Source organism: Miscanthus floridulus, chromosome 1 (genome assembly GCF_019320115.1).
Source record: "Miscanthus floridulus cultivar M001 chromosome 1, ASM1932011v1, whole genome shotgun sequence".
Taxonomy (NCBI): domain Eukaryota; kingdom Viridiplantae; phylum Streptophyta; class Magnoliopsida; order Poales; family Poaceae; genus Miscanthus; species Miscanthus floridulus.
Window position 1 is genome coordinate 98490068 of NC_089580.1, and position 26939 is coordinate 98517006.

Below are 26939 nucleotides of genomic sequence, written 5' to 3' on the forward strand. Positions count from 1 at the left end.
ACGAAACCCCTGATCTTTAAGGAGGCTGAGGAGCCCCTACAAGCTGATGAGTGGTTGAATACTCTTGAGCAGAAGTTCCATGTGCTCCGCTTGACTGAGGTGCTGAAGACTGAGTACACATCTCACTAACTGCATGGGCCAGCTGGCATTTGGTGAAGTCATCATTGGTCCACTATGCCGCTAATGCCCAAATCACTTGGGATCAGTTCAAGTCTGCTTTCAGGGGAAATTACATTCCTCCTGGTCTCATGGCAATCAAGCATACAGAGTTCATGAAGCTGACCTAGGGGAACAAGAGCTTGAATGAATACCTGCAGGCTTTCAACAACCTTGCAAGGTATGCTACCGAGTTTATGGACACAGATGCCAAAAAGATTGCTAACTTCAAGCGGGGACTTAGCCCCAAATTGATGAAGACCATGGGAAATTGCAAGTGTGCTCTTTTTAATGAGTTTGTGAGTGATGCCTTATTGCAAGAGAACAACAATGCTGTGTATGCTGCTTCAAAAAGTCATAAGCGGGCCTATGAGGCGGGTGCCTCACAATCCAAGGCTCTAGTCGCACAGAAGGCTCCATTCCATCCTCCAACATCAGCTGCTAAATTCCACCCACCGCTAAAGAAGAACCCCGCCGAGACTGGGTTTCACAAGGTGTTTACAGTTGCTCTTCCCAAGAGCACTACTAGTCAGGGTAGTTCCAAGGCCCCTCCAAGCAACATGCCATGCTAGAATTGCAACAAGATAGGCCACTGGGCAAGGGAGTGCCCTTACCCTAAGAAGAATAACTACCAAGGTGGCCGTCAGGGGTAGGTGAACCACACTAATATCACTAAGATTCCTTCAGGAGAGGTGGTAACTGCTGGTAAGTTTCTGATTGATCAACACCCTGCAGTTGTACTATTTGATTCAGGTGCTTCGCATTCATTTATTAGTCCAGTATTTGCATCCAAGTTTATGCAGAAAACATACACTATTGAGGGTGAGGGTTATTGCATTAGGGCTGCTAGTGGTATTATCCCACCAAGCTGGTAGTTGGGGACGTACAATTTGAGATAGAGGGGCGAAGTTATCAGGTTGATCTGGTAGTTTTGCTAGGGCTAGGTATCGATGTGATATTGGGAATGAACTGGATGAGCCATCATGGAGTGCTTATTGATACATCGACTAGGGTAGTCATGCTCAGAGATCCTGGTAATCAGGAGGGTTTTCTTGTACAACTACCCAGGGACATCAATCTTTCTTGCACGACCAATGCGGTGCAAGCCAAGTCTTTAGCAGATATCCCTGTCGTGTGTGACTTTCTAGATGTTTTTCCCGATGATTTGCTTGGATTGCCCCCAGATTGAGAAGTGGAGTTCAAGATAGAGTTGCTTCCTGGTATAGTGCTCATCTCTAGAAGGCCATATAGAATGCCTCCCAATGAACTAGCCGAACTTAAGACCCAGTTGAATGAACTTCTAAAGAAAGGCCTTATCTATCCTAGTTCATCTCCGTGGGGGTGCCCAGCTATCTTTGTAAAGAAGAAGGATCAATCCCTACGCATGTGTGTAGATTATAGACCCTTGAATGCAGTTACAATCAAGAATAAGTACCCTCTGCCATGTATAGATATCTTATTTGATCAGTTGTCGAAAGCCAAAGTCTTTTCTAAGATTGATTTGAGATCTGGTTATCATCAACTCAAGATTCGGCCTGAGGATGTTCCAAAAACTGCATTCTCTACAAGATATGGTCTGTATGAGTACCTTGTTATGTCTTTTGGATTGACCAACACCCCTGCACATTTTATGTATCTGATAAATTCAGTGTTTATGCCCGAGTTGGACAAATTTGTGGTGGTATTTATAGATGATATCTTGGTCTATTCTGAGACGAAGAAGATCACGTTGAACATTTGCGAGTTGTTCTCACTAGATTGCGGGAACACCAGCTGTATGCAAAGTTCAGCAAATGTGAATTCTGGTTTCATGAGGTACCTTTTCTTGGACACGTGTTGTCCAATGGTGGAATTATGGTTGATCCCACCAAGGTGCAAGAAGTGTTGAACTAGAAGGCTCCAATCTCAATGCATGAGGTTCGGAGTTTTCTGGGGTTGGCTGGCTATTATCGTCGCTTCATCCTGGATTTCTCTAAAATAGCCAAGCCTATGACTCGGTTGCTGCAAAAAGACATGAAGTTTCTCTGGACTTCTGAGTGTGATGCGCCTTTCCACACCCTGCGAACTCTTCTAACTTCGGCTCTGGTTTTGGCACAACCAGATATCGAGAAACCTTTTGATGTGTTCTGCGATGCATTAGGTATTGGGTTAGGAGGTGTTGTTATGGAAGAGGGTAGAGTCATTGCTTATACCTCTCGCCAACTTCGGAAGCATGAAGTGAATTATCCAACGCATGACTTGGAACTCGCTGCTGTTGTTCATGCTTTGAAGGTCTGGAAACATTATTTGCTCGGCAATGTGTGCAACATCTACACTGATCATAAAAGTCTCAAGTACATCTTCACTCAACCAGGGTTGAATATGCGTCAGAGAAGATGGCTCGAGTTGATTAAGGATTATAACCTCCAAGTGCACTATCACCCTGGCAAGGCAAACGTTGTGGCGGATGCCTTAAGCAGGAAATCTCATTGCCACTCCTTGATTGAGAGTGATGTCCATTTGTCAAAACTCCTTCATCCTACAGTCCTTTACAACATCACTGTCAGTTGTACTCTACAGAGTCGAATTATCGAGCTATAGAAGATAGATGCAGGTGTGTTTCACATCAAGCGCAAGATGAAAGAGCAAGAAACCAAACATTTTCGACTAGATGAGGATGGCGTGTTATGGTTCAAGGATAGGTTGGTGGTTTCGAAGGATAGAGAGCTTAGAAATCAGATCATATCCGAAGCCCATTCCTCTAAATTATCTATTCATCCTGGTAGTAGCAAAATGTATCATGATTTGAAGCCTCACTTTTGGTGGACCAAAATGAAGAAAGAGATAGCCGCTTATGTGGCTAGGTGTGACACTTGTTGTCGGGTCAAGGCTGTGCACATGAAAGCTAGATTACTTCAGCCACTCTCTATTCTAGGTTGGAAATGGGAGGAGATAAGTATGGATTTTATAGTTGGACTTCCTACTACGCAGAGGAATTTTAACTCCATTTGGGTGATTGTAGACCGACTGACCAAGTCTACACACTTCATTCATGTCCGCATAGATTTCCGTCCAACCAACTACGCGGAGTTGTATTTTAATCAAATAGTCCGACTTCATGGGATCCCTCATACAATTGTCTTGGATAGAGGACCATAGTTCACTGCTTGCTTTTGGGAGCACTTACATGGATTATTAGGAACTAAGCTAGTAAGAAGTTATGCCTATCATCCGCAAACCAATGGACAAACTGAATGAGGGAATCAAATCTTAGAAGATATGTTGAGAGCATGTGTCATCTCGGCTAAGGGCTCATGGGAAAAATGGTTGCCCCTAGCTGAATTCTAGTACAATAATAGTTATCAAGAGAGTATCAAGATGGCACCGTTTGAAGCTTTGTATGGCCGGAAGTGTAGAACCCCGTTGAACTAGGTAGAAGCCGGTGAAAGGAGATCACTACTACACAAACGTTTATGGAGGCGGGCGTTTTTGATTTTCCGCGGCGGGCAAAGCCGTCCGCCGCGGCCTAGAGGCCATGGTAAATCGTGGCTTAACCGCGGCGGGCGGCTTTGCCCGCCGCGGTTAACCGATTTACCACGGCGGGCGATGTAACGTGCCCGCTGCGGTAAACATACTTTTACCACGGCGGTCACGTTGAACCGCCCGCCGCGGTAAATTATTTTACCGCGGCGGACACAGTACAGAGCCCGCCGCGGTTATGTTCGTTAGCCGTGGCGGGCATTATCATTTGCCCGCCTCGGTAAATTTTTTCCTGAATTAAAAAAAATACAGCAGCCATATAATTAAATTCAAATTCAAATTCAAATTCAAATCACATCCAGATTTCACAAATTAAACTTAAAAAGTATGCAGGCATTACACATGAGATAATATACATATATATACATTCACTTAGTCGTTCTTGTCATTGTTAATTCATTACATTTACATATTAAAGTCGTTATACATGCCCTAAGGAGTAATCTTGCGGACGCATCATCGTGGGCCATTTCCTCAGCCTCTCGTACTCCGGTAAAATCGCTAGCTGGCTGTTTTCATTGAAGAACGTGCTCCCTTCAAGCACGCATTTGTCTAAGACAAACTTACATATGTCCGCCTTTGTCTGCTTGAAGGAGTGTTGGGTGCTCTGCACGTCTCTCCACCAGTTCAATCCATTCTTGAGCACCCTCCAACTGCTGCTATACTGCTTGCACTCCCTCAGGTACTCACAGACGTAGAAGCCACAGGTTTGTGATCCTACCGGTTGTTTGGCACACTGCATGATCGATACACAAGCATTAGAATACAGGCATTAGAACGCTTATGAACAGAACGCACAATTAAACCTTTCAAATACTTACCGGAAAGTTGCGTCTGATTTTGATGCGGTTCTTATGCTTAGCCTTAAAATTCTCTGTTCTTCGATCATAGCATTCAGGATCCTTCACGTACTCCTTATAAGCGCTATATGAAATGTACTAGTATTAGGCAGGGCATTAGAACGCATATGAGAAGACAGTTCAGTCACTTACACTCTGAGGCAATCTTCAAAGGCCTTGTACCCTTTTAAGTTTGGCATTCTCAACGAATCAAATACGCAGGCCCTGCCATCCTGAGGGTAGATGATAAATGCAACCCAGTGACCCTCGAGGCCTTGGCTGCGCCATTGAAACAAAATACAGGTTACAATGAGAAATAATAATACTAGCTAGCTACCCACTTATCTCTACATGCATGTCTTCGACTTACCCAAAGTGGTAGGCAGCTACGATACACCCATTTCTCCTGATCTTCTTCATTGCTCCTAGTATGTACCTTGAAATGTTCAACTTCTCATTGTCCATCAGTTTCTTCCTGTGCGCCTCTCTCTGTCGCTTGGTCAAGTCTTTCATGGTTGGATGATTGTCATCTAGGTGGTAACCAATGATGACTCTTTGAGCAATATGCATTGGAGATAGATAGATAACATCAAGTTTTAGTTCCTTGGATATATAGGCCATCAACCTGCAAGGACAAGCCATCGTGGCATATATAAGTAGTCTTGACCGATTCAAAGGCAGGTGATATGTGAAACTCGCAATTCATCACTTACATAGAGAACAAGGTGACTTGGGCGATGTCAAGGTCTTGTTCCCGTAGTAGTCTGTACATGTCGTGGAAGTCCACGGGGAGTTCTACATCGTTGCCAGGCAAGTGGAAGTACTCCGCCACAACCTTGACTAGAAAACCATGTAGGCCAGCTTTTGCCGCTTCCATGTACCAGAGATGAAACCTCCTTGTCTCCCACCTTTCCTCGTCGACGAGCTGGGCCTTGGTTATCATGAACTTCCCATGCTCGTAATGGCCGGGGCAGTCATCCGATTCAGGAAATAGATGGAAAGGTGATCTTGGCCTGGGATAGAAATGTTAGTACCATATTATGGCAAAGAAAAGTTATTAGCAAATTATGCTCGCCGCTACCATACCTTTCGAACTCAAGTGAGTATGTGAGATGCCCTTGGTCGCCTTTAGTCTTCGCCGGCGGTGGAGGACAGTGGCTTGTGCTCTCAATGGCAGCAGGCGGTGTCTTTGCCCCCGGTTCCTCCATGCCTCCCGGTCCTTTGCTTGTGCCCTTAGACGGACTATCGGGAGGTGCGGGTGGACTTGTTGTTGGAGTAGGAGAACGAGGGTGAGGGCTTGTGCCTCGAGGTGACTTCCTTCCCTTGTCATCCCCGCCATTGCCTTCATCATCGCCGTCGCCGTGATCCGGATCATCGGGGGGACAAGATCCGGCAACGGATGGTTGTGATGCTGGTGTCGCCATCGGCGTAGAAGTCGGCGTCGAGAGAATGATCTCTATGTCGTCCTTGTTCCACAGGACTTCGGAACCAATGGCAGCTCCAAGGATCGTTACCCCTTGTGCAGTTGGATATTCCATTTCAAATTCTTCATATTGGGTCGCATACCATGTAAGTATCACGGCAGCATAGTTGGCAGGGATCTGGTCTTGGTTGAAATCTTTGATATCTTCTTTGGGGTGCATGTAACCCTCACCCACGGTCAACTTTTTCGCCCTACCGAACGGGATGTTGAGGTTGACGCGCATGGGTTGCCGGATGTCGTCGACGGGGTGCCTTGGGCGATCCTCGATCATCGGCAGTGGCTGCCCTTGTGTCTGCCCTTGTGGAACTTGTGGCACGGCCACGCCTGCCTGGCGAAGCATCTGTGACCTCATCGACACCATATCTGGGTCATTGCTCGTGAAGGCTTCTTTTATGGACCGACTGATCATTTCGGCCACGCCTTGATCATAGCCCTTCTGAAAGATGCCCTCCTTGTACCTCTGCCTTGACCGGTATGTGGCAGCGTCGGATTGCCATGACTCCACTGAGTTCCAGCTCATCTTCGACGACATGCCACGGACGCGGCCACGGTGCTCGGGGGTTCCCAGCGCTAGGGTCAGCAAGTCCTGGCCCCTGCGAACCTCGAAGCTGTCCTTGGATTTAGCGGCCTGGATGAGAGCCCTCTCCACCTCCTCGAACTTCGGCTCATTGAACTTGCTCGCGCCCTCCTTGAGCTTCTTCGGCTTGCGGGCATAAATGAAGTCCTTAGCCCTCAAGTCTAGACCGTCGTACGGATCGGGAAGCCCAGCGGCAGCTCTAGCCCTTTCTTCCTCCCGCCACTGGGGCCTCTTACCAGCAAACCCAGTCATGCCCAAGTGGTGGGGGTGTAGGTTCTTCTTCGCGAGTGCGCTGAACTTGGCGCTCTTTGCCTTTGCTTCTTCTGTTGTTCTTTGTTTGCAGAACTCTTCCCTAGTGATGTTCCTTCACCATAGTGTATTTGACACAGGGTGACTTGCCTAGCTTCAGGTAGTACCTGGTCAGCATGGACTTGAAGTTTCTAAAGGCTCTTCCTGCCACGTGCATGACCCACTCCCTGCACTTGTCTAGATCGGCGTCCTCGGGATAATGGAAGCTCCTCGTCACCTCACCCCAGATATGTGTCTTGTAGTCGACCGGGACATTGTTCCACTCCGCCCAAGTGATCTCCACCTTGTCCTTGACTATACATGCCACCTGGTTGCTGAACTTGGCAAGGACCGTGGGTGGCGACAACGGGTTTCCCTCTGGTCCCACCTCATGGATCACATGGACTTCGCCGTGGATTTCCCTCCGGTGCCTCCCAGTGTTCCCCCCTTCTCAGCTTTGTCCTCTGACCACTAGACTTGCCTGAAGTGGTTGGAGATGGAGCGAGGGGGTTCTTTGTCACTGACTTCTTCCTCCTCGAAATTCAATTCTCGAGGCACCACCGGCATCTGTTCAGGGTTTGGAGACCGCGCACTTTCAACTTCGCCGTCCCTCGGTTGGTAGGTCGGATCATCATCGTCCTCTGTACGACGTTTCTTTGTTGGCCTAGGGGTCACGGACACTTGGCTCTCGAGGCTAGTTGATGATGATGCACTAGGGGTAGGGTCACGCCATTCGCTTATCGGTTCCTCCGCCATTGGAAAGCTACAATGAATACATATTTCAGTTGTATAGACACAGTTATAGAGTAGTAAAGTAGAGTAGTACTAGAGTAGTAAAGTAGTAGTAGTTGGCTCAGATTTGCCCCATTGTCATCACATCGCTTTTAAACTGGTTGCTTGTATCTGGTATACAAGCCATCCTAGTTTAGCGGGGGCACTTGATCATCATCGCCGCTGCCTCAGCATAAAAGGGTTCACATCATTGCATATGCCACTGCCTCAGCAATAAGTTTAAAAGTTCATCATTGCATATGCCAAAAAAGGAAGCAGCCCCATTAAATAAAAACCTTTCACAAATCAAAAACAGGAGCAGCAGTAGTAGAATAGTAGTATAGGAGGGAGTAGAGGAGTAGAGGAGGGAGTAGTAGTAGGCAGTAGTAGTATACTAGTAGTAGTATACTACTAGAAAGTAGTAGGCAGTAGTAGTAGTATACTAGTAGTAGTACAGGAGGAAGTAGAGGTAGGCAGTAGTAGTAGTATATACTAGTACTAAAGGAGGGAGTGACCAATTCATCTCAAAATTCTCACAAATTATATCAAATCTGGCAAAATTGCAGCAGAGTGACCAATTCATCTCAAAATTCTCACAAATTTAGCTCAGAATTAGTTTAAAGGCAAGGTGCATCATAGGCAGTGGCATATGCTCAGAATTTTGTCATAAATTTCTTTGGCATCATAGGCAGCAAAAAGAATTGAATTCAAATGCTACGGTTCACCAAAAGCATCATAGATCAGTAGTATAGCAGTTCAAAATTCACCAAGTGTAGTACTGCTTTGTTCAGTTGAATTCAGAGTAGCAGCAGCAGTAGTAAGACAACAGTGGTAGAGAGAAATAGGTAATACAAGTACCATTTTGCATCAAGTAGTAGAGTACCAGTAAGGGGATAAGTAGTAGCTAGCCATCTCAAAAAACTTTCACAAATCAAAAAATTTGCATCAAGCTATAGAGTGTAGGCAGTAGACAGTAGAGTGTAGGTAGTAGAGTGCAGGCAGTGGATTAATGGGCATAATGGCAATTGGCAATGCCAAACTGCCTCAGCCAAGCAAGAGAGGACAAGCACCAATCTCAACAAACAGAGATCCTAAATTTGATCAATAGATAAGCATAAATATAGCGAGGACAAGCCAACTGAAATAAAGAAGCAACATGTCAACATCTCGAGTGAGGCAGGGAAAACTATCATCAGCTTCATCTAAGTACCCTCCCCTGTTCAATGGCACAAATGCACACCTGGGTAAAGGAAGCCACCTCTTTGGAGATCTTTTAAACAATAAACTTGAGACCAATCATCTCCAAAACAATAAAAAAGCATATATGCATATGCTAGTGATGAGCTTCATCTAAGATATAATTTTGTCAGACACAGCAATTCCAGTTAGCAAAATGATAGTACAAAATTTATACAGGATAGCCCATCTTTCCACCAAACCACCCCACCGCAGCGCTATAATCAACTGTAGTACTGCAGCAGCAGTAGCGCCCTCTCTTTCAGAAGGATTCAGACAGAAACACCGCGGATGCTATCAGCTAGACAGAAACACTGCGGATGCTATCAGCTAGAAAAGAAACATTCAAAACGCCAGACAATTTCGTCTCAGGGCAACAAAGTTCGTCCTTTTGAGCATTCTACAGCCGCGATTACAGAGTTTCCCCAACCGGCCAACCAACCCCAATGCGGTGCTAGGATAGGAGCTAACCAAAATGCCGTAGTTTGTGAGTGGCTAGAGCGAATCGAAATACTGAGACGAACGGGACAGACCCGACCGGCGCATTGCGGTGGACGCGCGACGCCCCAGTATGAACGGAGGGAAAGGGGAAATGGGTAAGCAAACGCAGCGGCGACGGGGGTAGAGGGTAACTCACCGGCGTGTTGGTGCCGGCCGCCTGGAGAGCAGGTGCTAGGGTTCCGGTGACGGGGCGCCGGAGGAGCACGGGGGCGGGGCGCGGGCAAGGGAGAGGAGGACGGGGGCGCGGACCGGGCACGGGGAGGAGAACGGGGGCGGGGGTCGGTGCGCGGAGGAGCTCAATCGGCGGTGGAGCCCGGCGGCGGCGGCGTGAGATTTTGGCAGCCCTTCGGGGTAAAACTGAACCGCACGAAAGACCGCCGAGATGTTGAGGGTGGGGACGGCTTATATAGGTTGCGATTAACCGCGGCGGGCAACGTTACAGACCGCCGCGGGAAATGTTTACCGCGGCGGTCTGTTAAGTTGACCGCCGCGGTTAATCTATTAACCGCGGCGGGCGCTGTTATATGCCCGCCGCGGTAATTCATTACCTATTTTAAGTCTCATGAAGATGAAACTAGTCTATACTAACATAATTCATTAGCTAATTCATTAGTTGTATTCATTAGTCTATACTTTTGAGGTCCCTTGGCTTTTTATTACTTGACTTTTGTAGCACACTTAAGAATTTTATCCTCTTTTATAGAGTATGCATATAGAGTATCTGGGATTGTTACATATAGAGTCTCTAGGATACATTATTATATATATGTCTCTGGGATACGTATAGAGTCCACTACATTATTACATATATATATATATGTCTCTGGGATACATAAATCATTTTGGTGCAGGTGCTTTCACCGTCCTCTTCTCACCATCGGGGCGGGCCCACGGCATCATCCTGGACTTGTTGAATCGGTCCTCGACGGCCTTGATCTTCTTTGGGTGATCGGTAAAAAGCTCGAGCTCTGCGTAGTTGTTGTATTGTTCGGGACTCTGCACCCCATCAGCTCCCACAATCCGCTGCTTTCCGGACACAACCACATGCCTTTTTGGGTCCTCTGCATATATATAGTAGGCCACTTGTGCGACATTGGTTGCTAGTACCCACGGGTCATCTTTGTAGCCGATACTTTTGAGGTCCACGGTGGTTAGCCCATAACTGTCCACTGCAACCGCATTCGGTTTGACCCACTGGCAATGGAAGACGGTTATGCGTAGGTTCTGGCCGTAGTCAAGTTCCCATATTTCTTCAACTTGCCCATAGTATTGCCTCCTCTGGCCCGTGTACTCTTCTTTGCCCTCGTATCGAACACCGCAGTTCTGTGCCGAGCTCTTCTTGTCCTTGTCTTTCGTGTGGAACCTGTAGCCCTGGACGTCATACCCTTGCCACGTGGTGATTTGGCTGGATGGGCCTAACACAAGCCTCTTAACGGTCTCCGTATCTTCATCAGGGCATCCTTCAAGGGGTATGTGTTGCTCTTTGAGCCAGTCTACGAAATTGCTCTTGTGATGGTTCTGGACCCATGCCTCCGTGCGTTGTCCATCATTAGCGGCGCGGATCTCTTCCAGGTTCTTTTCAATATATTTCTCCATGCTCACTAACTGATGAAGGATGCTGTAATGAGCTTCTTGCACCATTCGGTTTGGCACATCGGTGCGCACTTTTCGGCCTGTGCACCCCATTCCTGAGGTTTTGCCTTCGTGGTGATGGACAGGCAACCCAATCACCCTCCCATCTCTTATGTACCTCATACACCAGTTCACGGCCTCCTCCGTTGTGTATGCCTCGATCATAGAGCCCTCCGGGTAAGCGCGGTTATGGACGTATCTGTTGAGGGTGGACATGAACCGCTCGTACGTCCACATCTGGTGTAGGTACACGGGGCCTAGTTGATGGATCTGATCGACCATATGCATCATTAGGTGTGGCATAATATCAAAGTAAGATGGTGGAAAGCACATCTCGAGCTGGCAAAGGGTCTCCGCGATGAACTCCTTCAGGGCAGGCAGCTCAGCCTTATCAATGACCTTCTGAGTGATGCGATTAAAGAAGTATGACATCCGTGTGATGACCATCTTCACGTACTCTGGACGGATAGCCCTAATCGCAATTGGTAGGAACACCGTCAGCATGACGTGGCAGTCGTGTGAGTTGTAGCCGGTCATTATGAGGTCTTTCATGGAGACCAGGCTCTTGATGTTGGAAGAGAAACCAGTCGGCACCTTGATACCCCTAAGCAACTTAAGAAAAGCCGTCCTCTCGTCTTGCGTTAGGTTGCAGGCCGCACCCGGGATATCGACTTTACCATTCTGAGGCGGTCCTGGGTGAAGGTCCGGCCTGATGCCCAGATTGACAAGATCCGTCCGTGACTTAATACCATCCTTTGTCTTGCCCTTGATGTCCAGCAGGACACCGATCGTGCTTTCGAAGACATTTTTCTCCAGGTGCATGCAGTCGATGGCATGGGGTGTATTCAGTGTTTTCCAATACGACAGGTACTTGAAGAAAATTGACATCTTCTTGAAAGGAACGGCGGCGGGGACTTCCTCCGTCTGGTCCCGCTTTCGCTTCCTTGTCTGCTTGGGCCCCTCTTTAGGCGGCTTCTTCTTCTTTCCAAACTCCACCTGATCCATGTCCTTGACCATCTCATACACCTTTGTTCCCCAACTAGTCTGCGTCATTTGATCACGCTGCGGCTCATCTTGATTGTCAAAGTATTTGTTCATAATACTTCTTCTATACCTATGATTTTTGGTGAGGAACCGTCTGTGCCTCATGTACACCATCTTATTGGATCCCTTAAGGTAAGTGTAGCAGGTCTCGTCGATACAAATTACGCAGCCGGTCTTCCCTTTGATCTGCCCCGATAGTGAGAAGAGACCGGGGTAATCGGTGATGGTGACAAAGATGATTGCTTTTAGTGTGAACTTCTCCTTGCGGGATGCATCCACCATCTGGACCCCAACATCAAATAGTATCTTCATTTCCTCCATGAACGGCTCCAGGAACACATCTATATCGTTGCTGGGCTGCTTCGGTCCGGAGATAAGCATGGTCAGCATAAGGTACCTACGCTTCTGACATAGATGGGGAGGTAGGTTGTACATGGTGAGCACGACGGGCCAAGTGCTGTGCGAGCTGCTAAGCTCACCGAACGGGTTCATCCCGTCGGTACTTAGCGCGAACCTAACATGCCTGGGCTCCTTGCCAAACTCCGGGTAGGCCTCGTCGAAATCCTTCCACTGCTTGCCATCGGATGGGTGCCGTAGCTTGCCATCGTCGTTCAGGCGGTCAGCAGATGCATGCCAGGACATGAGCTTGGCATCGTCCGGGTTCCCGAATATTGCACGCAGGCGATCGGTCACAGGCAGGTACCACAGCGACAGTGCTGGACTTTTCCTGTGCGTGTAACCCTCTTCTTCATCGTCCTGCTGAGCTGAGATCTGTTTGGCCACACTGCTCTTCTTTGCCCCCTTCTTGTTCTTCTTCCGACCACCCCGCAAGTCTCCCTCGTCTTCTGCATCCACGCGACAACCAGCATTTTTCTTGTATCGACTAAAGCCATAGTGCGGACAACTCGTCAAATTCTCATACTCATTGCCCCGATACAGGATGCAGTGGTTAGGGCATGCATCAAACTTTCTAAGCTTCATCGCCACTGGCCGGATCAGCTTCTTGGCCCGATAAGTATTGGCGGGCACCTTGTTAGCCGTTGGGTACGTGGTGGCAAGGTAGCTTAACAACTCATTGAAGCTAGTGTCAGACCAACCATGACGAGCCTTCAACATCAACATATGGAGGTTAAAACGGAGCGCCGTGCAGTCCTTTGGACAATCGCCGCCGTCCTTATAGAGAGGATCAACTGCCGCCTGTTTCAACTCTCTGAAATTCTCCAACCACTTTGGGCAACCCAACACAATGTCGTCTTCATCGAAGTGTTTGACTAGATCTTCAACAAGCTGCACATCCTCGGGTTGGCTCACAGTATCCTGACCATCAACACCGTCGCCGGCTTCGTCGGCCATGTCTTGCATTACATCATCCACCGTGATGTAATCACGACAACTGTTGTCACTGTCGGCTGGCGCAGCTGCTACGGAAGGATCTTTATTCACCGGTGGTGCTGTCGTCATCGGCGTCGAAGAGGTAACTCCAGATGCAGCGCCACTCGCACCAACTCTTTCGCCGTGAAATGTCCAGACTGTGTAGCCCTCGATGAAACCATACATGATCAAATGAGTTTGCACCTCGCTGTCTCGGTGGGCTTTCAGGTTCTTGCAATGAGAACATGGACATATGGTTGTCATCCGCTTCAGTCTCTCACGGTGAGCTTTACCAGCCGCAATAAACTTCCTTAATTCAAAGAGGTACCGCGGATCATTCACTCTATCGATCCGGTACATCCATTCCGATCTATCCATCGTATCTGCGAACATTATCCATCACAATCAACATTAAATAAAGAAGAATTAGGAGAAATTGATGATTTTTACGTCCAAAATCATGAAAAAGAGAGGAAATGACGATGTGAAAGATGAAGCATGCATCTATGATGAATCTAAAGTTAAAGAAATACATAACATCATTTTTTCCATTAAAATTGATCTAGATCTAGATTTAGATCTAAAGAGAACTCTAGGTGATGGAAATAAAGAGAGAGGATGGAAGGAGAGAGGGAGAGCCTTTATGAACCTCTTATGATGTCCTCCTCCCTCAAATCCAAGCCCTTCAACTCAAATCAAAAGTTTCCTCAAATTTTAGGGCAAAGCCTCCCCCCATGAGTTTTGAGAGAGGAAGACCCGTGGACAAGAAGGAGGGTCGGAGGGCTGTATATGTACAGGCTTTACCGCGGCGGGCAACATAAAACGCCCACCTCGGTAAATCAAGTCTTTACCGCGGCGGGCAGTTTAAAGCGCCCGCTATGGTAAACCGTATTAACCGCGGCGGGCTATTCATACCGCCCGCCGCGGTAAATAACTATTTTCTGCGGCGGGCAAGTAAGGTGGCCCGCCGCGGTAAACCAATTTCCCGCAGCGGGCGCCCTGGTGGCCGGCCTCGCTGGCCGGCCACCGGTTAACCGTGGCGGGCAAAAAAGGTGCCCGCCACGGAGCGTGTTTTGGCCACGCTGCGCAAATTCATTCCTGTAGTAGTGGATATTATGGAATTGATTTTGTTCAAGAAGCCGAAGAACAAGTTCATACTATCCAAACCCATATGGCCGTAGCTCAAGCCAGGCAGAAAAGTTATGCTGACTGACGTAGAAAACCGATTGAGTTCGAAGTTGGAGACTTCGTTTATCTAAAAGTCTCACCCATGAAGAGTGTCCAACGCTTTGGTGTGAAGCAAAAGCTTGCGCTGAGATATGTTGGTCCATTTGTAATCATTGGATAAAGTGGTAAGGTGGCGTACAAGATTCAATTACCTCCTGAGATGAGTGCTATCTTCAATGTCTTTCATGTATCCCAATTGAAGAAATGTCTTCATGTCCCTGAAGAGAGAGTTCCATTGGGGGATATCGAGTTAAAGTCAGATTTGACCTTTGAAGAAAAGCTGATCCAAGTGATTGACACTCGTGAGCGAGTGACTCGGAGTCGGGTGGTCGAGTTTTACAAAGTAATGTGGAGTAATCAGGGTAGTGAACGCGATGCAATGTGGGAAAGAGAAGATTATTTGAGGGATGGTTATAAGGAATTCTATCAACAATGGTATGCTTTTCAAATCTTGGGATGAGATTTTTATAAGGGGGGAGGGCTGTAACACCCCAGGTGTTTGGCTTCCACATTTGCACTTGCATTTCATGAACATGAGCATCATTCATTCATTCATAAGCTTACATCACATGAAACATGATTTCGAAACTTTGCAACATGTTACATATTTCTTGTGTGTTGTTTCTTTTATGAAATGAACAGTGTGCAACACTTAAGTGCAACATGTGCAACTCACTTTAGTGAAATATGGTTAGTTAATACTATGCAACAAGATCATGAAACATGTGAAACATGACTATGAAACAATTGTAACATTTCATGTGTTTTTCATTGTTTTAGTACATACAATGCTTGATTCTTGTGTGACCAAGGTGTGGTGTGGCTAATAATTCTCTTGAACAACTTAGTGACACCTAGAATGCCATTTGGAACATTGTTCATATGGATCATGTTGCCTAATTGTGATTTCAAATAGTGGTTTGACTTGTTTTGACCCCTAAACCCTTTTTGTTTGACTGTTTAAAAAGTGTAGCTTAGGATGTTTGCATGTCTGAGCAACCAAAAGCAAAGTTGTAGCAAATTTTATAAGGAACAAACTTTGTTTAGGAGCCAAGTCATGAAAATGTGCACAACATGTTCAAAAAGGACCCACAAGTCAGTTTTGAGATCTATTTTGTAACTCTGAAAATTTTCTAAGTCACAAAGCATGTTTCAGTTCCATTTACTGATGTTTAGCGTAGTGTATCTCCCAAACAAAGCCAAACCAGCTCGAGCTCCAATTGTAAAAGTTGTAGTTCACATGTAGATGTTCAACTTTGTCAATTATACCTTGAGTTATATCATCATGGATTAGGAGTTAATCACTATCAAACTTTGCCTGTCAGTCGGGATCGTTGAACTCTAAAACGCAAGGTTCAGACCGGTCATGGCCGACCGAGGTCAGAAGATGGCCGCCGCATGGCCACCACGTGCCTGGCTTGGCCTGACCGTGCCGCGCGCTAGCCGGCTTGAAGTGGAGAGCGCCCTGCTGCCCCTTAGTTCACCCGCACGTGCTCTGCCTTCTCCTTCGCTTCCTCCGCTCGCCCGAAGCACCGCAGCAACAGCCGCAGCAGCTCCGACGAGCTCGTGCGTGCTCGCTGCCACAAAAACATGAACTACATCTTCACCATGGCTCCGACGTGTCCTCCTCTACCTCCTCCACCTCTTAGCTGAGCCGTTTGAGCTTTGGTAAGGGCGCATTGACCATTCCCGCCACCGCCGCCATGAGCGTGTCCTCGCCGGAGTTGAGGCCGCCATGGTTAGGGTAGCTAGGAACCTTCCCATCCTCTTCTCTTTGCTTGGGTAGCACCATGGCAACCCCCTGTAGCTCATACCATGCTCGGTTGAGGCAGCCATGGCTTGCCGTCGCTGGCATCTCGCGCCGGAGCTTTGCCGTGCCGCCATCACCGGCGACAAGCCACCTCTGCTAGGTCTTAGGTCTCGCCGGTAGCACCAATCGGTTCCCCTCATCACGTAGAGCACGTAGATGGCCTTGGTGTCACCGGAGTCCTCGCCGTCGGTGAGCTAGACCACCGCCGCGCCATCGAACACCGCCTCCCCAGTTCTGTATCACTGACAAGTGGGTCCAGCTGACAGGCAGGTCCCACACGTTAGTGACTGTTTGTTTAAAAGCTAGTTCAAATTTCCAGTTTTGAATGCTGTTTTGTGAATTTTGTATCTCCAAATGTGTAGATCCAAATGGTGTGATTCAAATTTTGTTATACTCATAGTGAGGTCTAGTATTTAAGAAAAATATGATATGAGCACATGATGTAGAAAGTTTGGATGAATTAAATAGGAACTTGAAATGTGTTTTCAAATGCATGCAAAATTGTTTGAATTATATCTTGAGTTTCTGTGATCCAAAAATTATGAAATTTTGTGGGTAAGCTAGTCTTGCTTAGTAGAAGCTCTGGTTAAAATTTGAGAATCATTGCATGTAGGGTTTCTGAGTTATAGATTTTCCTTTTATCATTGATTGATACTTGAGTGATTTTTTGTAAATTATCTAGGAATCCTATGACAATGAAACTTTGTGAGTAGTATCCTAGTACCTCAAGGATGATAGGAAAAATATGAAATCTGTTGCTTGACACTTTTCACTAAGGTTTCCTAATTATGTCATTTTAAGCCATTATTATGTCTTATCATTTTTGTGTAGGCTGTTATCCTAGCTCAAATGGTCTGAAATTTTTATAGTGGTCTAATTAGAGCATGTAGTATCTACTGTAATTTTTATAGATTTAATGGTGTGGTTTTCATATATGTTTACCATTTCCTCTAATTAATTAAATAAATTAAGAAAGGTATTAAAAGAAATGTTTTGGTGATGAACACCCTACTTTCTGGTGTTCTTGTGATATATGTAATAAGTGAGTAAAGTTAGTTTGGTCCAATTATGTGGTTACATCATAAGTTAATAATTATTTGTTGGCATGAGGTCCCTCTGGACAGATCTAGGGACTTTATAAAGTTCCCCATGATATTTTGGTTTTCTGTGAATGTGATGAATACAAAAGTTGTGGATAATTTATGTATCTAGCTCCTGTCAAAATTGGAGGGCATTTGGCCTAGTAGTTTAGGAACTACAGCTGTTTAAAGTTAGGTTCCAGTTTTGCCTACTCTCTGCCTTGGGAAGACAGAGTTCTGTTGATTGAGGAATTCGACCTGGTAAAGGTTTGAATCATGCTTTGAGGTCTGAAAATGAATTGTAAACAATTTCATAAGCTTTCCAAATTGTGTTATTGAATGTCATTTGGATTTCTAAATCTCTAGTTAGGGCCAGTTTACTGTTCCACTATATAGTCTCCATTTTGCTGAAATACAAATGCTTGATTGTATGCTTGTTGCAATGTTCTTGTTGATTGATTAGGGGTTAGCCTAATTTGAGAATATGCTTAGGTGCAGGTGCTAGGTCATTAACTGAAGATGAGCAATTATACATTAGGTTGTATAAACTTGGTAAGTAAAGTGATTTGAATAGGGCTTAAGTTGGAATATGCAGACTACTGCAAACATGTGCATTCCACGAGCATCCCTGACATTCATTCATGTGCATCCATGATATTTATCTTGTGCATTCATGCAATAGGTGTGCCAGAGGGAGTGATGTTGCTGGAGTTCGAGGGAGCCAACTAGGAGGAGGAGTCCGAGGTGCAGGAAGCCGACGAAGCAGCCGCCGTGGAGGAGTTGCCCGAGTGCCCTAACCACCAGCCTTCCTCTTTCCTGAAAGGCAAGCCCCAGAGCATATTAAGCCTCCCATGTTTTTACAAATACCTTGAGTATCTTTTATTTGTTGATGATGCATTAAGTATAGGAATTGGTTGGAACCAATTGTTGCATTATATATCCATCCTTGTCCAGATATCGCACTGGAATCCTATTTAAGTTTAGGAACGGGTTAAATGCTTAGCCATGCTTAGTGCGGTAGAAGTTAGGTGATTTCCTGTCACCTGTGAGCTTTAGGATGAGGTGGATCACGGTTGGCTATATTTGCTATCAGGGAAAAGAACAATGTTAATAATGAATTAAGACCGGGCGGAGTCTTGTGTAGGTTTGGACATAGTGACTCCGTCTGAGTCATTTAAGGACCGATACGCTGTACGTCCTTATGTCATGTTGAACGCAGCCTAACACTTAGCTGGCCGGATAAGTCATTCTAACCGCGAAGCCTAGTAGCTCGACTCAGGCCAGGGATGTGAGCAGTGGCATGCATTCTGGAGGTAGTAAGGATGTGCAGAGAGCCATTGGCATAAGTCCAAGGCGGGTTAGAGTCCCAAACAACCTTGGCAGAGTGGTTCTCTGAGAATGTTGATCTGTTCGGACTCGTGACTCCTGAATCATACCAAAGGTTACTCATTTGCGACCCTGATGGGGGAAGTAGGATTTGTGTTTAGGAATACCCCTCCAGCTGGATAGGAATCGATTCGAATCGCCGTCTCTCCTGGATAGTGAGAACTTGACTGAGCAGCGGCAATGTAGATTCAATTAATTTAACGATATGGTTAAATGGATGATGATGATAAGGTTGCCACAATGTATACCTGATATGGTTATTAATGTTTGCACCCTAATAAAATGATTGCTTAGTACAGGTGCTAATATAGATGACAGGTTAATGGCTAAAAAGTCACTGCTAGTTCAGGTTAAGAGTTGATCATTATTACTTATGCTTTTCTGCAAAAAGGAAGTGTCAGCCAGATCCACTAAATTAAGCTATGCATAATCCTTGGTGTCATTTGTTTGGTTTTCGACGGGTAAGTCTAGCTGAGTACATTCCTGTACTCAGGGTTTTTTCCCTCTTATTGTAGATGACCTTCTATATCAGGGATTCTGTAAGTATTGTCTCTACCCGGCGGGTGACGAAGACTAGATCATGGGCATGATCTCTGTTTCTCATATCTGAATGCTTTTGCGGGTTGTGATCAGCGAACCAGTATTTGTATTTGAACTCGGGTGTGTAAGTTAAACTATTTACTTCCACGTATTTTACGAGACTTGTTTTCTAATAACGATGACTCTGTGATGATGTAATCTATTTGCAAACGTCTGCGAAATGTTGTAATGTACGATATGTTATGTTGAATTACTGTGATCTTGGTTGTATGCAAGTTGGTTTGAAATCCTTCAAGATTTCAGTTGACTACCGGGTTTATATGGGCTCAAGTTCGAGAATTTGATCGTTTCGGCGATTGTTTTTGTACTTGTGCTCTTATAAATTGGTCGGTTCTGTGACATGATACTCCTCATGACGAGGCTCAAGTGGAAGTTCTATTGAGTCCGTTTGAAGATAAAGCTAATCTTGATGCAATATAGGAGCACAGTTTGCGTTGAACTTACCATAGGCTCGGAAATCATTTTGGACGCATCAGATGGATCTCCTAGGTAATGTGGGTCATGTGGAGTCTCAATTCAGTCCATTTTGAGACTGTGTTAGTGTCGGTGCAAGATAGGTGCACGGTTTACGCCAAATGTACCATAGGCTTAGAAATTGTTTTGGACGCATCAGATGGTACTCCTAGGTGACGAGGCTCAAGTGGAAGCTCGATTTGGTCTCTTTGGAGATAGTGCTAATCTTGACGCAAGATAGGTGCACGGTTTGCACCAAATGTACCATAGGCTGGTAAATCATTTTGGACACACCCGATGTAACTCCTAGGTGATGGGGGTCATGTGGAATGTTGTTTCGGTCTGTTTGGAGACAGTGTTAGTGTCGGTGCAAGATAGGTGCGCGGTTTGCGCCAAATGCACCATAAGCTTAGAAATCATTTTGGACACACCCGATGGTACTCCTAGTTGACAAGGCTCAAGTGGATGCTCGTTTTGGTCCATTTGGAGATAGTGCTAATCTTGACGCAAGATAGGTGCATGGTTTGCACCGAACCAAACATAGGCTTGAAAATTGTTTTGGACACACCCGATAGAGGAAGATGACATGGGTCATGTGGAATCTCCTCTCGGTCCATTTTGAGACAGTGCTAGTGTCTGTGCAAGATAGGTGCACGGTTTGCGCCAACCGTACCATTGGCTCAAAAATCATTTTGGATGCACCTGATGGTACTCGTAGGTGACGAGGCTCAAGTGGAAGCTTGATTTGGTCCATTTTGAGATAGTGCTAATCCTGACGCAAGATAGTTGCAAGGTTTGCGCCGAATGTACCATATGCTCTGAAGTCATTTTGGACGCACCTAAAGGAACACCTAGGTGACGTGCGTCATGTGGAATCTCATTTTTGTTTTTTGGAGACAGTGTCAGTGTTGGTGTAAGATAGGTGCACGGTTTGTGCCAAACATACCATAGGCTCAGAAATCATTTTGGATGCACCCGATGGTACTCCTAGGTGACGAGGCTCAAGTTGATGCTCGTTTCATTCCATTTGGAGATAGTGCTAATCTTAACGCAAGATAGGTGCACGGTTTGCGCTAAACGTACCACAGGCTCGAAAATCATTTTGGACACACCCTATAGAGGAAGGTGACATGGGTCATGTGGAATCTCATTTCGGTCCATTTTGAGATAGTGTTAATGTCTGTGCAAGATAGGTGCACGGTTTGCGCCAAACGTACCATAGGCTCAGAAATCGTTTTGGATGCACCTAATACTCCTCGTGACGAGGCTCAAGTGGAAGCTCTATTGAGTCCGTTTGAAGATAAAGCTAATCTTGATGCAATATAGGAGCACGGTTTGCGTCGAACTTACCATAAGCTCGGAAAACATTTTGGATGCATCAGATGGATCTCCTAGGTAATGTGGGTCATGTGGAGTCTTGATTCAGTCCATTTCGAGATAGTGTTAGTGTCGGTGCAAGATAGGTGCATGGTTTACGCCAATTGTACCATAGGCTTAGAAATTGTCTTGGACGCATCAGATTGTACTCCTAGGTGACGAGGCTCAAGTGGAAGCTCGATTTCGTCTCTTTGGAGATAGTGCTAATCTTGACGCAAGATAGGTCCATGGTTTGCACCGAACGTACCATAGGCTGGTAAATCATTTTGGACACACCTGATGTAACTCCTAGGTGATGGGGGTCATGTGGAATGTCGTTTTGGTCCGTTTGGAGACAGTGTTAGTGTCGGTGCAAGATAGGTGCACGGTTTGTGCCAAATGCACCATAGGCTTAGAAATCATTTTGGATGCACCCGATGGTACTCCTAGTTGACAAGGCTCAAGTGGATGCTCGTTTTGGTCCATTTGGAGATAGTGCTAATCTTGACGCAAGATAGGTGCATGGTTTGCGCCGAACCTAACATAGGCTCGAAAATCATTTTGGACACACCTGATAGAGGAAGGTGACATGGGTCATGTGGAATCTCCTCTCGGTCCATTTTGAGACAGTGCTAGTGTCTATGCAAGATAGGTGCACGGTTTGCGCCAACTGTACCATAGGCTCAGAAATCATTTTGGAAGCACCCAATGGTACTTGTAGGTGACGAGGCTCAAGTGGAAGCTTGATTTGGTCCTTTTTGTGATAGTGCTAATCCGGACGCAAGATAGTTGCAAGGTTTGCGCTGAACGTACCATATGCTCTGAAGTCATTTTGGATGCACCCGAAGGAACACCTAGGTGATGTGCGTCATGTGGAATCTCGTTTTAGTTTTTTTGGAGATAGTGTCAGTGTTGGTGTAAGATAGGTGCACGGTGTGCGCCAAACCTACCATAGGCTTAGAAATCATTTTGGATGCACCTGATGGTACTCCTAGGTGATGAGGCTCAAGTTGATGCTCGTTTCATTCCATTTGGAGATAGTGCTAATCTTGACGCAAGATAGGTGCACGGTTTGCGCCGAACGTACCATAGGCTCGAAAATCATTTTGGACACACCCTATAGAGGAAGGTGACGTGGGTCATGTGGGATCTCATTTCAGTCCATTTTGAGATAGTGTTAATGTCTGTGCAAGATAGGTGCACGGTTTGGGCCAAACGTGCCATAGGCTCAGAAATCATTTTGGATGCACCTGATACTCCTCATGACAAGGCTCAAGTGGAAGCTCTATTGAGTCTGTTTGAAGATAAAGCTAATCTTGATGCAATATAGGAGCACGGTTTGCGTCGAACTTACCATTGGCTCGGAAATCATTTTGGACGCATCAGATGGATCTCCTAGGTAATGTGGGTCATGTGGAGTCTCGATTCAGTCCATTTCTAGATAGTGTTAGTGTCAGTGCAAGATAGGTGCACGGTTTACGCCAAATGTACCATAGGCTTAGAAATTGTTTTGGACGCATCAGATGGTACTCCTAGGTGATGAGGCTCAAGTGAAAGCTCGATTTGGTCTCTTTGGAGATAGTGCTAATCTTGATGCAAGATAGGTGCACGGGTTGTACCGAATGTACCATAGGCTGGTAAATCATTTTGGACACACCCAATGTAACTCCTAGGCACTGTTCGCCTAAACAGTTGTTTAGCCCGTTTAAACACCGTGTAAATGCTACATGGTGGTGCACCATTTCTGTTTAATCACCCGTTTACCCCATTTAATTGGTCGTTTAGCCCGTTTATTGGGACGTTTTGCCCGAATAATGGCTAAATGGTAGTTGACCGACTGTTTATCGTTTAGCATTTAGGAAAACACTGCTCCTAGGTGATGGGGGTCATGTGGAATGTTGTTTCGGTCCGTTTGGAGATAGTGTTAGTGTCGGTGCAAGATAGGTGCGTGGTTTGCGCCAAATGCACCATAGGCTTAGAAATCGTTTTAGACGCACCCAATGGTACTCCAAGTTGACAAGGCTCAAGTGGATGCTCGTTTTGGTCCATTTGGAGATAGTGCTAATCTTGATGAAAGATAGGTGCATGGTTTGCGCCGAACCTAACATAGGCTCGAAAATCATTTTGGACACACCTGATAGAGGAAGGTGACATGGGTCATGTGGAATCTCCTCTTAGTCTGGTTTGAGACAGTGCTAGTGTCTATGCAAGATAGGTGCATGGTTTGCGCCAACCGTACCATAGGCTCAGAAATCATTTTGGATGCACCCGATGGTACTCGTAGGCGATGAGGCTCAAGTGGAAGCTTGATTTGGTCCTTTTTGTGATAGTGCTAATCCTGACACAAGATAGTTGCAAGGTTTGCGCCGAACGTACCATATGCTCTGAAGTCGATTTGGACGCACCCGAAGGAACACCTAGGTGACGTGCGTCATGTGGAATCTCATTTTAGTTTTTTTGGAGACAGTGTTAGTGTTGGTGTAAGATAGGTGCACGGTTTGCGCCAAATGTACCATAGGCTCAGAAATCATTTTGGATGCACCAGATGGTACCCTAGGTGACAAGGCTCAAGTTGATGCTCATTTCATTCCATTTGGAGATAGTACTAATCTTGACGCAAGATAGGTGCATGGTTTGCGCCGAACGTACCATAGGCTCGCAAAATCATTTTCGACACACCCTATAGAGGAAGGTGACGTGGGTCATGTGGAATCTCATTTCGATCCATTTTGAGATAGTGTTAATGTCTATGCAACATTGGTGCATGGTTTGCGCCAAACATACCATAGGCTTAGAAATCATTTTGGATGCACCTGATACTCCTTGTGATGAGGCTCGAGTGGAAGCTCTATTGAGTCCGTTTGAAGATAAAGCTAATCTTGATGCAATATAGGAGCATGGTTTGCGTCGAACTTAACATAGGCTCGGAAATCGTTTTGGACACATCAGATGGATCGCCTAGGTAATGTGGGTCATGTGGAGTCTCGATTCAGTCCATTTCGAGATTGTGTTTGTGTCGGTGCAAGATAGGTGCACGGTTTACGCCAAATGTACCATAGGCTTAGAAATTGTTTTGGACGCATCAGATGGTACTCCTAGGTGATGAGGCTCAAGTGGAAGCTTGATTTGGTCTCTTTGGAGATAGTGCTAATCTTGATGCAAGATAGGTGCACGGTTTGTACCGAATGTACCATAGGCTGGTAAATCATTTTAGACACACCCAATGTAACTCCTAGGTGATGGGGGTCATGTGGAATGTTGTTTCATTCTGTTTGGAGACAGTGTTAGTGTCGATGCTAGATAGGTGCGCGGTTTGCGCTAAATGCACCATAGGCTTAGAAATCATTTTGGACGCACCCGATGGTACTCCTAGTTGACAAGGCTCAAGTGGATGCTCGTTTTGGTCCATTTGGAGATAGTGCTAATCTTGATGCAAGATAGGTGCATGGTTTGCGCTGAACCTAACATAGGCTCAAAAATCGTTTTGGACACACCCGATAGAGGAAGGTGACATGGGTCATGTGGAATCTCCTCTCGGTCCGGTTTGAGACAGTACTACTGTCTATGCAAGATAGGTGCACGGTTTGCGCTAACCGTACCATTGGCTCAGGAATCATTTTGGACGCACCCAATGGTACTCGTAGGCGACGAGGCTCAAGTGGAAGCTTGATTTGGTCCTTTTTCTGATAGTGCTAATCCTGACGCAAGATAGTTGCAAGGTTTGCGCCGAACGTACCATATGCTCTGAAGTTGTTTTGGACACACCCAAAGGAACACCTAGGTGACGTGCGTCATGTGGAATCTCATTTTAGTTTTTTAGAGACAGTGTCAGTGTTGGTGTAAGATAGGTGCACGGTTTGCGCTAAACGTACCATAGGCTCAGAAATCAATTTGGATGCACCCGATGGTACTCCTAGGTGACGAGGCTCAAGTTGATGCTCATTTTATTCCATTTGGAGATAGTGCTAATCTTGACGCAAGATAGGTGCACGGTTTGTGCCGAACGTACCATGTAACAGAACCGACCAAATCATAAGAACGTAAGTACAAAAACAATCACCGAAGCGATCAAATTCCTGTACTTAAACTCCCATAATCCCGGTAGTCCGGAAATCACGAAGGATTTCAACCAACTCTCGACATACAAACCAAGATCGTAGTGATTCAACACAACACATCATCCGTTACAATATTTCACAAGTAGCATTCGGATTACAACCATTAGAGTTGAAATAGAATATTACAAACCAAGTTTGAGTGTGCGGAAGCAACATAGTTTAGTACAAAACATCAAGGTTTTCAAATACATTGCCAAGTCTAAGTCATGTCCCACAAAAGCATTATCAGGTACGAGAACTAGTAGAGACCGCGCCCAATGGTCTAGTCTTCATCCCCAGCTGGGAGAAGGCAGTACTTGCAGCAACCAAAGTAGAACTGGTCATCTGCAACAGGTGGGAGATAAACCCTGAGTACGAGAAGGTACTCAGCTAGACTTACCCGTCTAAAAACAAAATAAAAGACACCAAGGATCATGCAAGGCTTATGAGGTGGGCTAGCTTGACACAATTGCATAAAGAGCTTATAATTATAGTAACCAATTTAAACTTCGCATCAAGCTTATCATCATTTACCTGTCCACTAGATTTGCACCTGTACTAGAGCACTCACTTATTAGGAGCAATCAATATTAACCATAGCAGGTATAATAAGGCTGTCATCATCATATCATCATTTCCGAACCATTATGTCATTAAGTGTATCTACATTGGAGATAAGCCCATCAAGTTCTCACTAACGGGGGGAGACGGTGATTCGAATCGAATTACAACTCAGCTGAGGGGGTATTCCTAACCCTCACCCTGGCATACTTTGCAAGAGTAGCCGTGGGTCACCTTTGGGACATCTCAGGAACCAAATTCACAGGATCGATCAGCGCCAGCACTCTCAGGGATTACCCTTCTGCCAGGACGATCAGGACTTTTAAATCACCTGCCCTTGGACTCACGCATACGGCTCCCTTCCGAGGCGCACTTTATACTTATCGACTCCCGGCCTAAGGTGAGCTACTCGGCTTCGCGGTCGGTCATCGGGCCGGCCAACTAAGAGAGAGGCATGCGTTCAACATGAACAGGAAAGGCTCCAAGATCCAGTCCTTAATCGACACAGACGGAGTCACTGCAAACCGGCAAGCCTCTGCCCGGTCTTAATTTCAAATTAAGCCAGGTTCTTTTCCACGATAGCAAATATAGCCAACCGTGCCATATGTATCATCCTATATCTCGCAGGTGACAGGAAATCACCTGACTTCTATCGCTGTTGAAGCAGGGCTAAGCACTACACGAACCTGAGCTACATAGGATTCAGGGTATAAATATCTGGACAAGGATTGGATAACCAATGCAACAAGTGTTTGCATCCAACACCTAAACTTAATGCAACAATATTTATATAATGTAACATTAATACTTTAGCTGAATTTCAGAAATTAGGAGGCTTAATATGCTCCGGGGCTTGCCTTTCACAAAGTTGCAAGGATGGTGGTCTGGGCACTCAACGGCGACCTCGTCTGGCACTTCTCCTGAAGGCTGCTCCTCCTGAACCTCTGGCATCG

At 45.9% G+C, this 26939-nt stretch overlaps 1 long non-coding RNA gene across 1 annotated transcript; it reads left to right on the forward strand.

Annotated features, from left to right (window-relative positions):
• The first annotated feature begins 4123 nt into the window (after nucleotides 1-4123).
• Nucleotides 4124-10652, forward strand: LOC136490127 (uncharacterized). The gene is made up of 3 exons (XR_010767531.1): nucleotides 4124-4167; nucleotides 4269-4357; nucleotides 10222-10652. It is a non-coding gene; the product is annotated as an uncharacterized lncRNA (long non-coding RNA).
• The last annotated feature ends 16287 nt before the right edge of the window (nucleotides 10653-26939 follow it).